Raw genomic sequence first — 17,669 nt, 5'->3', positions numbered from 1 at the left:
CTCCAAATTGATAGAAAGCCCCGTAATATAAAAATAATACTCCTACACGGGCAATTATTGAAATTGTATGTCTATATGACTTGAACATGAAGAGCCTGGGGTATGCAGGTTTTTCTCTTCAACCCACTGCCATAGGAACAGTGTGATGCTTTCCACGCTGGTCTCTGCTTGTAGTCTCTTATCTTACAAGCAGCTGAGTCTAAAGAGATAGAGTCAGAACTAGAAAGAAGAATATTTCTGAGAGTATGGATTTTTACTTCCTGCCAAGCATTCTATTCTCATACACCCTTGTGACCCTATGGAAATGGGAACCATAAAAATATTTTCTGGCTTGGAGGTTAATCTATAGTTCACTTTCTCCAATGTGCTCCACCAAAGACCAGATGGGATACTAAAATGAGCTAGGTTCTGACTACAAAGCACCCTTGTAGCCTGAGGCAGGGGAAGGCATTACAAATATGTATGTTATGTGGAAGTCCCAGCGGGATTTCCACAAAGAGCCTGTCTGAAGGCGCATGTCCACTCTGGGAAGCAAACCACTCTGAAATTCCCAATTCATTCTGAGCACTGACCCTGCAGCATGGGTACGGAGGCCAATTGGAACCATGTGTATGGGCTACCGCTCTGGACAGACCGCAGTGCCCTTGCCACACTGACTTCAGATTGTGGCCCCAGAGTCTTCCCAGTCACACAATCGTAGGCAAGCTCTCTAAAGGTGTTGACTTAGGCTTCCAGAAAAAGCGTAGCTCTTGTGACGGAGAAGCACAAGCTTTGGCATTGTTCAGTCCTGGGCTGAATTCTGGCTCTACCAGCTATAGAGTGCTATATTCTGGGGGAAGCAACTCAGTTGCTGAACTTCCTCTGTCCTCATGTGTATGCAAAAAGAATAATTATGCCCATCTTGCAGGATATTATAGATATTGAGTAAGAGAATAGAGTAGTATAGGCAAGCAAGCTAGAAACTGCTTAAGAGCTCTAAATTCTGTCTGCTTCAGTTTCTTCCTCTGCAAAGTGAAATAACAAAATACTTACCTAATCAGATTCCTGGTAAGGATTCAGGGAGTTAATATACTTAAAGGGCTTTAGCTAGAGTTTGACACATATTAAATGCCCAATAAATGCTCACATTATTGGATAATGTACATAGAATACTTAGAAGTATGCTATGGTTAGGTGGGAGATCAAAAATGACAATATTATTATCTTTTTATTTTTCTCCCTAAACATAGTATGAAGGGAAACTAATGTTTATTTCTCTTGTCCTACAGACAAATTCAGTATGTTAAGTGTCCTCAAAACCACCTCTTTTAAAATGCCTAAAACTTTGTATACCATATCCAGATTGTCTCTACCAAACTCCGTCTGTGTCAACTCCCCAAATTTTCTGAGAACATTAAGCATAGGCTAAATTAAATGTATTTGGTGAAAGTTAAAGAAAAATGCACAAGGAGAGAAGGTTGGCCTTGGATTAAAGATGTGTGACAGAAGAATTTGGTAACCTCTACCAAAAATACTATGGTACTTCTTGTAAATCTCAGGAAAAAAAAAATGTTTTCCAAAAAAAAAAAAATCCTTTTTCAAGTGGCCAAACGAAAGATTTGTATAGTACTTACTCAAAACAGCAATTTTCATTCTGCAGCCAGGATACTTTAAAGAGGAGAAAGACCAATTGTATGTACTGCCATGAAAATGATTCCAGGTGCAACGAGCCCTCAAGATTTATATAACTCAGCTCTTAATTTATTTCCTTTAATCCACACAATATTTCCCAGCTTCTCAATTGTCAGCCACATGTTTCTCAATAAAGACCATGGTGGCACCAAACTTCCAAGTTAGATGCTATGATTGTGTTTCCTGAGTGCCCAATATAAAATGTAGTTAGTGTTTTTAATAATCATTTCTCTTGCAGTATTTCCAGCAAAAGTCTGTGTGTAATGCCAAACCTTGGTCTTCTGCATGGAACCGGTCAGTCTGCGTGTAGTTTACTAGAAAGCCGGGTTTTCAAACTCTGGTGTTAATTTCAGTCACCATGTTTTAGACCGCAGTAAGGAGCAGGGCTAGAATTGATAAACAGCTATCTCATGGGTATGATGCATGAGGAGAAAGTAGCTAATTAGAATAGAAATCCATTGTAATCTCAAAATAGAGGCTTGCTTTGAAAAAAAATTGCAATATAGGCATATTATCCAATAAGCAATGAACTCCTATTGTCTATCTAAGAAGGAAAAGCAATATAAATCTGTGTAGATAACACAAAAGGTCTATAATATAAGTTTCAGTGAACAGAAATTCAAACTCATTTAGCAAAAATTAATTTTTGAGAGAAATAAACTTTTACCTATCAGAAGTTCTATTTTTACATTTGCCCTGTTTGTCCTTGTTTACATGCAAGAACAATTTCTTGCAGCCAATTAAGTAGAGATGATTATGCAAACAGATAGAAAAATTACTGTTACATTTGTTTTACATTAGATTCATACAAAATAAACTATGTGAAATTGAAAGTTCAACCTTTCCTCTAAGGGGTCTAAATAAGAATTCATTAGATTGGGAAGGTAATTTTTGAAAGTTTTATGTGAACAACAACGACATAAATTCTTTCTTTTAATATTCAACATGAATTTGTAACATCCTTCCTTCCACTAACAAAACCTATTGTACACCATCAGTTACCATTGCAAATTCCAGAAGAAGCCTTTGTTACCTTCTTTGTGGTATTTTAGAGCCTCCGGAAAGATAAGCAGTAGTCATTTCTCATCCTGTGACTTGTGATAATTGATGGAACGTTCAAATGAACAACTTTTCATACGCAATGTATACAGTGTTCATGTCAACATCAGGCAGAACAAACATGGCTTATGAACAGAGGTTAAATGACAGATAAATCATTTCATGAGTAACATACATAAAACTCTTGACTCTTCATGTCTATTAGTGCTTTGGTGCTGTCTTTATCTTCACTACAGCCAGCATCCTTCTTTTTCTTTTTAATATGATTCCCAGCGTTTTGATGTCATATGTTTCGTCTTATTCAACCATTTGGAGTACAGGTGTGCCACTGTGTTTTTGATGGAGTGTTGCTATTCCAGAAAGCCCCATCCAAAACACAACCCCACACATGTAATCCAAACCCGAAGATGAGTCAGCCATTGAGACTTTGCTCGAGTTCTTGAGAGAACTCCTCACATAGTTGGACAGAATGTAGAATTAGTAACACACACAATAGTTAGGGAATAATCCTGAGCTTTAAAAGACCTCAATATTCCTCTATGAATTTTCAAGGAAAAAAAAATTTGTTTTTCAGTTCTGTGTCCATGCTACTAGAATTACAGTCAATGTTTTTAGACTGTAGAAGTCTTTCCTTAGCGAGAAAAACCCCATATGCATGCATTCCTTATACCACCTCAAAAATTCCTTATACCACCACAATACTGATTAAATGATTTTCCGAATCAGAATGAGGAACTTGAGCTCCACTTGCAGTACAAATATTTCCTAAAGTGCTGGCCATCAGTCTATTGATCCTGACCAAATTCTGATTTCTTTGAAAATGTTTCAGCTTCTTATCACATTAAGGAAATGAACATTTTCAAAAAGCTTGCAACAACAAAGAGAACAGCCTGGTCTTTAGGCTTAATCTGGGTATTATTTTCAAGACACATTTTGGAGAGAGTCTTTGAGTGTTCTGCCGGAGGCTGGTCTCTGCCAGTGTTTATTTCTTGTACTGATGCAGTTCAGAGGTGATTAGTGAAAAAGATGCTGAAAGAAAGGGAATAAACGAGAGGACAGGTGTCATATTCTTTGTGTTCTCTTTCAGAGCTTGCACAGACGATTCCATGGTGGCAAATTTGGCACTATGTGGGTGGCTGCGTGACTTCAAATGCTCAGCTGCTCTGGCTCCCAGGGCACTGACAGACTGTCTCCTCCACTTTGGAACCCCCAGATGATGAGTCTCTGACCCTTTAAACAAAAAGCCTGAACACCATATGGTGATTTTTTTAAAGTGCTATCTAAAGATACAAGGACTTTATGAACAGCGTTTGGACATCACTCCACTGCATGGTGTCGGTTCATTCTACTGTTTCTGTTGTTAGAAACCACCTTCCAGTCTTTATCCTATAATAGAAGTATCGCCAGAGACTAATAGAAGTTTAAAGTTGGAACTTATAAACCATCTAGCCTAAGCTTCTAGAGGATTAAAGAAAGAACATGTGGAAAACACTTTGCAAACTGAAAAATTCCCCCTAAATGTATTTTGTTTTGAAGATGGGAAAACAAAGGACTAGAAAGTTATGACTTACCTATTATTCCTAAGGCTGAGAGGTAACTGCATAATCAATTTTAACATTGTCATGCACACTTTTAATACGAAGTTCATATAAAGTTTAAAATTAGGCCATGGGTCCCATGACTTCTTTTTTGAATGTATATTTTAAATGAGGAATTCAGGATTTTTTAGTGCAAATCTTATAAGCAATACACGAAACTTCAAACAAAGTAGTTGTCAACTGCAGCCAGAACTCTTCTGTATAGGTGAGCATACAATTTGGCCTAAGGAAAGTGCAAATCAGGGACCAATGTTATATGTTTCACAGGACAGACAGACACGCTTGGTCAAAGTGTTTCCTTTGGGTAAAAATAAGAGTATGATATAAAGAGTTGTATCATATTTTAATACCAGAAGTCTCCCAATGCCTTAGTGTAGGAGTACCTGCAATCCAAAAAGCAGAAAGGTATAGGCGGCCATCTAGAGGGGTCATCAGATCTCCGAGTCTGATGCCAAGGACGCCTAAACTAACAGAGCCACAGTGGGACTGAGAAGCAAGTTCGTACATGGCATCACATAGCGGGGGCACAAGAAAGAGACAGAACTGAGCTCAGACAAAACAGTTGATCTCAGGCCTGGTGACAGGGAAACCAGGAGGATCTTTACCTCTGTGCTTAGGGGCCATCAGTGGGGCTCTCAGGTTTGAAAGAATGGAGTTGAAGTAACGGTTTGTTGACTTCAGGATCCCCCATAGCATCCATTCTGAGGTCATACACAAAAGACCTGTGTGTCCACAGAGAACAGCTTCACAGAGACTTGGCTAAGAGGCAGAATCTGGTGGAATGATGGTCCCTGCTGGGATCTTGGCTGAGCCTACCATCCTGTTTCCTCATCCTCTCATATAACCCGAATGCCTCCCAGCTCTCTGCACAGACTGTAGGATTCCCTGGCCCAAGCGTGCTCCAGTTCCTCCACTAAAACCCCCTCCCACATTTGCCACGCTTCCTCGCAGCTGCCCACACGGTGGCAAAGAAGACTCAGGGTATTGCTGAAGAGAGAGGTTGAGAAATTCAAAGAGGAAAAGGAAGGAAATGTAGCAGGGTTAACTTTACTCATGGCTAAGATTCAAATTAAATGCCTTGTTATAATCTGACCTTCCTTTAGCTTCTTCAGTTTTAACAGGGACGTCAGCAATAGGAAGAAATGGGCAAGAACTGGAGTGATTTTCAAGTTATCAAATGAATGTGACATGCAAGACAATCCCTCCATCTTAAACAGTGAGATTGAAGTACAGGGCACGTTCGTGATTTCCCAAGCCTGAAAGATGCCAGATGTCCACTATCTTGTATTTCAGTACTCAGCCCCTTTTATTTGTTTTCTTTCATGAAGTGGTGACGCCGGGGACGGGGACGCCTAACGTTGCTTATTCAGTAGCCCTGTCAAAGCTACTGATGACAACTGTCAGCACATCGACCCCCCATCCCACCCCTCTCTGGTCAGACTCTGCCTCCTGTTCTCCAAGCTAAAATCTGGCAGACCCAGGAATCCAGTGGTAGAACTGCGATAGACCTTATTTCTCAACTCCCCCTAAGGGAAGAACCTCTACCCACACTTACTCCCGGCATCCGCTTCCATTTTAGTAACTGAGCGAAAGGACCGCATTAAATTACTCCAATATCAAATTAGAAAACTTGAAACAAATATCCACTTTTATAACTAAAATATTGCCCGATTTACCTTCTAAGCTCATAAGAGGGATGAAAAATGGTTAACATAGAGCACAAACACTACCAGAGAGCGAATATCTCTCTCAGTGTGGTGCTTAGGATAAACATACATTCACATACTGTTTATTATACTTCAAAAATTAAAAAAAAAGTTTAGTGTGGGGAAAATTTTTCTAGCTGTATTTAGAGAGTGACCTGAGATGTGGGAAAGTTGTCTAGTGCTTATGTTATTTTTTTCACCCACTTTTGAATTCTTTGAGGCTACATTTCCCCTGAGTTGAGCAGAGATTGCCACCCACCTTGGCTCTTCCTGCCTCTGCCCTGACAGAACCTCTTTGTTGTTTTATCTAATCAGATTCAGAGGCCCTGCTATGGTTGGCTCGCTTGGATTTTTCAAGGAGGTTATATTTCTCATTTCCCAGGCTTCGGAAGAACTAAAAATAACTGGGTGAAAATCTGAAAGGCAAAACTGCTCTGTCTGCCAGCATTGTAAGGAGATAGGATCAGCCAGCCTTCACCAAAAGAGAGCATCTCTGTCCTGTGATGATTAAAGCAAACTTCTGTCTCATACCAGTTTGGTAGCTAGAGCCTCCACTTGGTTTGATGTCTCTATTTAATAAATGTATTTTTCCTTATTTGCCACCTAAAAATATCCATCTGAACACCTATGCTTCCGTGACCATCTTAAAAGTAAAATTGCTTGGCCTTCACGTTGGTGCATGTAATATTTAAAAACAGAACACAACAAAACAAAACAACTAGGTGAGTAAATTTAAAGTGGCACCAGTAGAAGATGTTTTATCCGAATGGCCGCTCCCACCATTGGTATACTTGCAGCTACTTTCTGAAATTTAGTCTCATGCTAGTTTTTTTTGCCGCTCAATGTAGAATTTCCTCCAGCAGCCGAATAGTATAGGGCCCTAAGATTCATTATGAAGGATTTACTAATCAAGACAACTAGTCCTCTCTTTTCAAGAGGCTTTGCTGGCAGCAATATCCATCTCCACGTTTTCAAAAGCCGGATTATGCCCATGAAACATGGGTGAGGGAACATCTGTCATACATGAAAGATAAAATATATCTGGCGTTGCCTTTTCATGTTTTATTTTTTAGAGCCATAAAAAATTAAGAGACTAAGTCAGGGAAAAAGTTCAAAAAAAGGAGTTTGTACCATTAACTCTGCTAGGGCGTCAGAGGAGATATAGGATTTCAGTTCTGAACTTACAAATATGTGAAACTAGAGATTATGAAAATAAATATTTAGCCATATTCCTAGTTGTCTTTTTGTAGAGGTTAACAGTTTCATACTGAATTAAAAGCAAACAAACAGTGGTGAATTAAGAACTTTGTTCAAACTCCTCTCTTTGTCATGTTCGCAGTGATAACTCCTCCTTATAAAGCTAAGCAATAAAAAAAGATAAAGACTTTCTAAGATAACACTAAAAAATGACATTATTATTGGAAAGCATTTCCATGCGACACTGAAATTTTAATAAGTAATTCATCTTAGATATAACACATGAATATATATCACACATAAATGTAAATAACTGAGTTCAATCATCAGGTTTGCCAGACAAATTGTTTCATATATCTGAGCCAAGTCCCAGTTAAGAAGTTCAAATAATAAACTTGATTTAAGTGTCAGACCGTCAGCCTATGGGAACAGGAAGGGTATCATTCCCAATGTCTTTTGTGTTTTTCCTACTGAATACAAAAATGGTGGGCAGAGATTCTGGGTTCTCTATGTGGTTTCTGCAAAAATTTTTTAAAATTCTGACCACTGTTAAGCCCTGCCAGGGCAAGGATCATCTCTACCTTATTCACAGCTCTTCTGCAGAGCCTATCAGTCACCGGTGCTCACAAAATATTTGTTGAATAAATGAACAAAAGAATGAATGTATGAACTACCTGGATGGAAATGGTCTCATTTCCAGTGATAGATTTTACATGAGAAATATAGGAAACATGCAAAACTTTTTGGAAGCGTAGATGATAACATTTTACTGTCCCTCTCTAAAACATTTTTCCAATCTAAAGCTTTGCAAACAAGGAAATAGAAAATTTAAGCCATTATCTGAAAAACTGAAGCCTTCTGTTACTAAATAGTTATTCCATGCAAGGCTTTGTTTAAGAGAAAGAAAGGATGAATGGATTAGCAAGGAGCAGGAAATCTCTTTGAGGAACTTTCTGTGTCTGATATAAAATGAGACGAAGAGAAGAACATATGGTGCAAAAAGGTCACAAACAAACTGACAAAATACTATTTTACAAAATGAAAATGGTCGACATCTGCATGATTTTGCCTGTCCAATAGCCCTTGTGCTTATTTTCATTCCAAAATCTTGTTTTGCTGAAAATGCCTTTTTAAAGCATAAAAGTTCATTCCAAACCATGTTGTTCCAACAACCATGCCTGTTCCAAAAATTTGTTCAGAGTCAAAAGCCACAAATGCTTTGGTACAATATGTCTATAGGTCCACCCTTGCTCACAGATTGTTATTTGGGAATATCTTGAAAATATTTATGCAGTTCAAGTCAATTTGAAGTGGGATCTTGTACACACAAAGTTTTAAAAAAACCACTTGATCTCCATAATAAAGAGAAGATATAGTTCCTCATCCATATTAAATGATTTCACATACTTGACATCTCTCTCACCTGTAAGTGCATAGCTCTCCTATAATACACATGTGCACACACGCAGGAAAGGTCAGTTTGTTTTTTTTTTTTAAACGTTTATTTATTTTTGAGACAGAGAGAGACAGAGCATGAACGGGGGAGGGTCAGAGAGAGAGAGAGGGAGACACAGAATCTGAAACAGGCTCCAGGCTCTGAGCTGAGCTGTCAGCACAGAGCCCGACACGGGGCTCGAACTCACGAACCGCGAGATCATGACCTGAGCCAAAGTCGGACGCTTAACCGACTGAGACACCCAGGCGCCCCAATGGACAGAGCATGAACGGGGGAGGGTCAGAGAGAGAGAGAGGGAGACACAGAATCTGAAACAGGCTCCAGGCTCTGAGCTCTGAGCTGTCAGCACAGAGCCCGACACGGGGCTCGAACTCACGAACCGCGAGATCATGACCTGAGCCAAAGTCGGACGCTTAACCGACTGAGACACCCAGGCGCCCCAATGGAAAGGTCAGTTTTGAATGAAAAGGACAAAACAGAACACAGTGGAAGCCCACTTCGAAAGGCATATACTAAGTACACCCATTTTAATTTTCTAGGTAAATAGATCAGACCAATTTTCATAATTATTTGCTAAGCACCTACCAGTGCCAAGTACATTACCAACACCATTTTGTGTCTTAACAACCCAGAGAGATAGGTATGGTGACAAAACCATCGTTCTTTCCCAAACTGTCCAATGATTTTTTAAGCTGTGTTCCATGTGTAGCAGGTCATTTTTGACTGGATATCGACGCATGTAGATACCCTCCACCTTTTCCCCTAACACATATGCATGCATATGCATATACACGCACAAGCACACCTTTACAAATATATCTGTTTGACTTCATTTATTCGCCTTTTTTTTTTTTTAATCAGGGTGAGGTTTGGTAAAAGAAGGTATAGACGGAAGGGATGGTATGGTGTCTGTTCCCCTCTGGACTAGTAGAAAGGATTTATTCAAAAGACAATGAGTATAGGCAGATGGAAATGTTCAAATGTGCTTTGGACCGTGGAAAAAGGCATATCAGAGTGTGGGAGAAAGGGCCCTTATATTCACCTGTGTGGGCACCCAACATTGTTCTGGCATCCAGGTTAGGGGGCTTTGAGAGTACCTGAGACTACGCTGGTGTGGACATCAGGTCTTCATGGAGGCAGTGGCAGTGTGTAGCTCCTCCACACGGTATTGCAAGCAGCTACCAGGGCCGCAGAAGAGAAACAAGGCAAATCCACCTTAAGCACAGGTGAGGACCGGCGGACACTTTGGAGGGAGGCTGTGAGTCTTCTGTTATAGCTCCACACATGCATACATACAGATGTATGTTACACCTGGAGCCTTTGGATTCTGAGGAGGTGTCCCAATGCCGTCTTGGGACTTCTGGCCTCTGTGCCTGTTTTGACCAGAGCCTCTTTATCTTCAAATGTTTTATAGATCGGGGTTCCATGGCATATGCCCTTTGAAAAAGTATTCTTGTGCTTTTAAAATGTAAACTACAAAATTAAACCATAATGTACCTCGTTTCTAACTAAAACTGAGGTTGAACATCTTTCATAAGTTATGCAACAAAAAAGCTTGTCATGGATGAAAGAAGTTGTAAAGTAGCTTTGAGAGTAGTTGCCTTTGATAGTCTGAAGATATTTTCATTAGCCAGCTATTTAGCTATCTGTAACTCTCAAAGGTCCTTTAACTACTCTGAGCACCCAAAAGGTCATTCATACCTTTCCATCCCTCACTTTTCTGCTCCAATTAAGTTCTGTATGTGCACCTGCCTGCTGGGTAACTCCAAATATACCTTAAATTCAGTAATTCGACATAACCAAAACCTCTTTGTTTTACTTAGTCAATGGCCCTATCACCCTTCTATCCATCCATTCTCCCAAGCTAAAAGCCTTAAAGCCTCATCAACTTCTCCCTCTACCCCAAAGTATAAGTCACCCAAACACATACATTTAGCTTCTGGAAAATCTTGCAAATCCTCTTTCCCTCTCTTTTTATCATTGCACTTTTCTTTTAAAGCCTTCATTATCTCTTGCCTGACCATCACAATAGTTTTCTATCGGAACTCCTATCTCCATTCTTTTCTTTACCAATCACAACATCAACAACAGAATTATTTTTTAAATGCAAACATGATCATATCATTCCCTTATTTTAAGCCTTTAATATGAAAAATATATTTAGCACAGCAGGAGATCCGTCACACTCTACCCTAACTTTCTCAACTCAAACATGAACACCATTGACCTACATAGGGTCATTAGTTGCAAGAATTATGGCTGATAAAAAAATTATGACAGGATATATTGAGTAGCTCATAGAAACCTTGGGAAGATTAAAGAACCAGACTAGAAAAGGCAGGAAGAAAGAGAGACAAAGCAGAAAAACCACAGCCAAAAGCAGACTACAAAACCGAGGCAGCGGAGACTGTTACTACAGCCACCACAGGACAATGGTCATGTGCTTTGTACCACTCTCTCTGGATACTGTCTCTGGACAGTGTGTGCGGCACTAGCCCCACAACCACGGCCCCTGGAAATGTCAACCCCGATGATGCTATTAACACCAGAAGGATTGTCCACTCGATGTGTTTTTCTGCTTCCCTTCCTTGCTCCATCTGAGTGGCAGAGCCTAAGTTAGATAGCCATTCCTTGCCAAGAAAGGGGGAAGTGGTAAGGACTGCAAAAACAAGAGTCCGAGTTTTGAGCTTCATAGGGAGAGCCCGGCCGTAAAAAGTGAAATTAGATGTTGGACAACAAAAATCAACAGAGGTACAATCTCTGCTTCAGCTACTCAGGATATGCAACATTTTCCAAAAGAGACAGTGCTGTTCTCAATGTTTGAAAGATGGTTCCCTGTTTCTAATAAAGCAGCACGTATCTCCTTTATTAGAAAGGAGTTGGTGCTTCTGTAATTTGAGGTCACTATGCTTTATTGTAGCACTTCCCACAAGGTATTGTAATTATTTTACCACTTCACAAGTCAATGTCCCATGCCAACAGGGAGTTCCTCTTGGCAGGGACTATGTCTCCTATCTCTGTGCCTAGGCATTATGCTCAGGACAAATTATGTCCTCGGTAAAATTTGTTGAATAATTTTTGTGGCTTCCCTAGGAAGAATGTTTGGGGCCTACAGGTGACCCCTGAAAGACCCTGGCCTCCACTGTCAGTAGCAGAGGCACCATCTTTCTCTTGCCCGGTGACAGGAACTTAAAGTTTCTAGAACTTTCTTTACAAGACAATTGCAAGCTGGGAGGCACTCCTGACATGAACAATGGCCATCAGTCTCATAATCAACACCTCTCAACTCTGCTCTCGGTCCTAACGTTTATTATGGTGTAGACTTCGGTATACTGCTAAGGTGTTACATTTGTACTCAAGCTTATTGCAATTGTTTTATTGCAATTGTTTATTGCAATTGTTTTAGTTATAAGCTGGATAATATAGCAATCGTGTGAAAAGTCTTCTATTATTTCATAGATGAAAGTTAAAGCAATTTTAAAAGTATTGAAATCCTGTTAGGTAGTACTCATTCACACTAAAATATATGTTGTCTTCTCTGTGCTATGAAGATAGTAAAAAGCCCATTGTCTCTACCTAGATTTCAGATTGCAAATGAGACAAAATTCTCCAAGCTCTTTAATGTCACGCAATATGTCAGCATAACAACATAAACTGATAATTTTCAGCATATCTTTATACGCTTATATTTATTTTTTAAATATATTTTTAAATGTATTTATTTTTTAATGTTTATTTATTTTGAGAGAGAGAGAGAGAGAGAGAGAGAGCGAGAAAGAGTGGGGGAGGGGCAGAGAGATACAGGGAATCCCAAGCAGGCTCAGAGCTGTCAGCCCATTGTAGGGCTCAAACCCACAAACCATGAGATCATGACCTGAGCCAAAATCAAGAGTTGGACACTTAACTGACTGAGCCACCCAGGCACCCTTATAGTTATTAAATTTCTAAAGACAATAAATGTCATGCTAAGCATTCAATTTTTTGATCCATAACATAATGGAAGATAGCGTTCTTCATACTGTTAGTATTAACTGCAAGGTAAAGTATTTGTGAACAATGTTCATTTGTTTCACAGATGAGATTTTTTACTTGGTATCCACTTAGAGGTTGGCACAAAAGCAACATGATTCTTCAATAAGCACCACTGTTAGTTATCAGCTGGATACCTGTTGGAGGTACAGAGAACTATTGTCCCCCAGGTATTTAAGAGATAGTGGTCAAAAGACATGGTAATTATTCCTCCAACATGCACCACACTTGCTCAAAGGAAATCAAACTGAAATAGCTAATTGGAAAGAGAAATGATAGAATAGTTAAAATAAAAAATTTGTGTGAGGAATAAATATACATAAATTCCGGGAGAAATGTAATTATTCTTTTGTAAGAGTCATGATATATTGTTTGTAATATATCTAAACATATTTTTTTATTGTACAACTTAAAGCTTTCATCAGTGTGCCTGGGAAGGTTGGGCAGTCCAGCCGTCCTTTATTTTAATAAAATCTTTCAACTTGGCTTTTTAAAAGAACCTTTCTATTCCATTCAGTCTTGCTTGTATTCTGTCATATGTTCTGCCAGTTAAGGTGTGAGCAGTATTTTTATTAAAGTGTATCTTTGTCCTTGCCTTACTTCTGTCTCTAAATTGCCTTCTCATCTTCACCTTGGGCCCCTGCATTTTGTCCAGTACTCTAAGAAATCAAAGAATATGTGAGTTTCCAGCCTTATGAAGAAAATATCTAGATTCACTGTGACCTACATAAACGCACAACGATGGAAGGAAGAAGTTTTGTTACAAGTCTCAACCAGCATATCTACCATTTCTGTTTTAATATTCATTTATTTTATTATTAAGGCATTATTACTTTGGACCCCTTCCACATGAAATCTTAATTATACATGTACAACTTCCTTTATCTTCATGTAAGCTATAAATGACCTTAAACGTTTGATTATTCAGCATTATGTGGATTTTTTAAAATAGAAAACTCTCACATTAGGAACTGCCCATGGAATGGGGATAAACATGGGAAGTGGAGGCCTGTCAACAATCGTTTTTCAGAAAATTAAAGTATTTCCTTTTCTGATTATAAATGTACTTTTAAATAGATATTAAACAGAGAACTTTAGTTTTATCTCTGATAATTTATTTCTATTCCAAAAAATCCCAATCAAAAAGTTAAAAAATATAAATAAAAGTAGTGAATACTTGCATGTTTCATTTATTACTTTGAATTTTCCCTTTTTCAAACTTCAAAAAAAATTGCACTCCCCATGCCTATAATTAGAAAAATATAATAAGATATAAAGAAAATTAGTCAAATATGTGCCCCAGCCCAGATAACCTTCATGTATAGCCTATGCATTTTTTCTATTATATATATATATATATATATATACACAAACACATTTAACAAAATTCAAATTACAAATTCTAAGTTTAATATTTAAAATTCTATCATATACTAAGGTTTCCATCTTTTTTTTTTTTTTTAAATTTTTTTTAACGTTTTATTTATTTTTGAGACAGAGAGAGACAGAGCATGAACGGGGGAGGGGCAGAGAGAGAGGGAGACACAGAATCGGAAGCAGGCTCCAGGCTCTGAGCCATCAGCCCAGAGCCCGACGCGGGGCTCGAACTCACGGACCGCGAGATCGTGACCTGAGCCGAAGTCGGCCGCTTAACCGACTGAGCCACCCAGGCGCCCCAAGGTTTCCATCTTTAAACCCAGAGAAGTTTTCAAAAATTAGAAAGAAATAGAAAAGAAAATAGCTTTTTGTTTATGAAGAGTTGTCAGAACTGCAAATGTAAAACAAACTCAGATTAGCAGTATATTCTGGATGTGTTATCCAGACCTTAAAAGACTATTGATCTGAGCCAAAATTACACGATTCTCTTCTAATGTTCAGATGTTACTTTCTAGGTAGCCTGTCCCTAACTAGTTTCCATTCCTGTTCCTGCCTACCCTGCCAGCACCCCTTCTCCACCAGTGTGATTCACAGGGCTGTGGGTCTGCTGCAGAGGGCTGGGAGTTCTTAGGCTTTCCAACTTAATCTCCGTGATGGTAGACCTCTCTGGTCATTGGTCTGCCATGTTCCTAGATGTTTTGCTTCAGAGTATATTTGTGATGGTGACACTTCTAAGCTCTATAAAGTGTCTGCCTCTCATAGCTGAGACTGTCATGAGAGGCCTTCCCCTGAATCAGCCTATGGCTTTTTCTTAGATTTACACATAAAGCTTATGTTTAAAAACCCATGGTTAATGTTAATAATGTTAATATGTTAATATGTGACTACATCTTTATTTCTTACAGTGTGTGTTACACATTTTAAAATAAAAAATTCAATTTCAATTAAAATTAAATAAAATTTATCTCCTTTTAAAGAGTATCAAGAACTCAGAAACAACCTTGACATATGGAGGTCATAATGTCATGGATTCTATTCTACTTTTTAAGAAAAACAAAACATTAACACCTTTCTTCCTGGGGAGGAGGGACAGAACGGGGAGTACAGATCCTGCATCTTTACCTAGGTATTACAAGTAGCTTTCAGAGTAGGTGAACAGCTTAAATGTGTTTATTGTTGTAAGAGGAAGGAAATGAAACTGCTGGAGAAAGTTACTTTAAGTTACATTAACTTATGAGGAAAATGTGGCACAAATAGTAGAGCTTCCTGTGGCTTCTCAAGGACATTAGGGCAGGTAACTTATCCAGAAGGTCAGCACCAGTGGTCATAGCTGTTCTAACTCTGAGGGACTCTATTCTTGAGCACTAAGCAATTAATCAAGATCTTTTATTTGTTCTGAGCGCTTCAGAATTAAGACACAAAATGAAAGAATTTCCCAATTGATGCATTATTCGTTCAAATTAAAAGAAGCAACTTAGTCATCCATTCACTAGACCCTGGGAGGGTAGAGCACATACAGATTGGTGCTGAGCAGATACTGAGCTGATAGAGGGGATTCTACAATTCCCACATCTCATTGTACTAACCCTAGACATGCGGCTACCATTGCTCTCATTGGGATTATAGAGAGTAATAACAGATCACCACATTTATACTGGAATTGTAATTACTCCTGCCTAGAAGTACTATATTTGCCTACACACAGGCCAAGGACAATCTCTCTACCTAATACTCAAGGATGGGCTAGAAGGTGGGGGGTGGGAGGGCACGGGTAGACCATTAGCCCCATCCATGTGACAGCCATAGAAAAGCTTTAAGCGATAACTTAAACCAGCAGATAATAAAATGGGACCAAGAAATAAAGCCAATAGTTTCGATGACTAGCTATGGAATCTATCTGTGCAAAATATTTGTATAATACAAAAATTAATAATGCAACACCCAACCTCAAGGAGTTTATGATATGCTAAGAGAAAGGAAAAAGAGGAAGAGCAGAAATTCAATAAATCAATTAAAATATAAAAACATAAGAAAAATATTTTCTATTTATGATACAAGCAAAAAAAGAACTCGATTCCAACTTGAAGTATCAGAATGTCACAGAAAGCTTGGCTGTAGGCATGAAATAAATCTTAATTGGATGTCCTTTTGCTCCTTATGCAATTTTCCCAAAGTCAAGTAGATCATTTAATAAGGCATTAGTGTTATAGAGCTATTTCTATTCTCATTGTCCTTGATTATTAAATGTGGAATAATGCAGGTGGTGGATTATTCCGAATTTTTCTTCCTTTGGCTTTTACCATGAGAACCAGTTCATTGCTCATTAAAACCTGCTGCAGAGGCCAAACAAGGGAAGGGATGGAGATGAAATTCATTTTGGAACTTGTTAGAAGCATTGGTGAAAGATTTGGTGGAATTGTAGAAACAGTTTCTTCATATTTTCTTTCTCTTTCAAAGAAACCTTGTTTTTCATCCATGAGATTTATATGGTGACTAGAAAACGGCACGTGCATTTTGACTTTCTGAATAAGGGAGTTCTTCAAAAAAGAACTTCAAGAAAAAAATCTCTCCCATTTCATATCAACTATTAATTTATATTTTTCCTTTTAACATTGATTACATAACCAAAAACAAACAAAAATAGAATACGATATTTCTCAACTAACAGAACACACCAGTATTTACACAAGTAGCAGAATGTATTTTCATGTTAAAATTGATGGACCTTAAATTTACTAATGAATCAAGCAAGTGTGAACAACAAAAAGTCTAAAAGTAATATTTGGAAAACCCAAAGAATGACTTTAGAATAGTTATTATTATCAAGAAAGGAGCATGGACTAAAATAATAAAATCTGTGAAGATTGCTGAAGCTGCAGCTTCTAATCAACCTCTCCCAACCACCACACATCATGGTCATTGTATGTAGAGAGTGATTTCACGTAGGAGTAGGCTGCACATGTAACAGTATGGAGGCTTCCAGAACTTGAAAGCCACTGGAAGATTAAAGAGTAAATCCAATAAGACACAACTGACTCTAAAAGGAGAACAGGGCACCTGGGTGTCTCAGTCAGTTAAGCATCTGACTCTTGATTTTGGCTCAGGTCATGATCTCTGGGTTTGGGAGATCAAGCCCCACGTCAAGCCCTGTGTCAGTCTCCACGCTCAGCATGGGATTCTCTCTCTCCCTCCCTCCCTGCCCCTCCCGTGCCCTCTCTCTCCTTCTCTCTTTCTAAATAAATAAATAAACATTTAAAAAAAAGAGGAGAGAAGTGAGGGGAGGGACAACTGTACGGACATTAGTAAAGACTAAGGAGGTTTAGCTATTGACAAAAATAGCCCATGAAAAAGGATTCCTGTATTAGTCACAGAAATGTGTTCTTACTATTTAGAAAGACTTTTTGCTAGATGTCATGTGCCTGACATTCCAGGAGATGAACAAAAGATATCTTTTTATACGCTATATTGGAAAAACAGAACAATAATAATGGCTATGATAATAGGTATCAAATCATTGTTTACCATATATACACTATGACACCTCACAAATAATACAATAGCTAACATGTATTGAGC

This window comes from Panthera tigris, chromosome B2 (assembly GCF_018350195.1).
Source record: "Panthera tigris isolate Pti1 chromosome B2, P.tigris_Pti1_mat1.1, whole genome shotgun sequence".
Taxonomy (NCBI): Eukaryota; Metazoa; Chordata; class Mammalia; order Carnivora; family Felidae; genus Panthera; species Panthera tigris.
Note: the sequence above shows the minus strand (reverse complement) of the source record.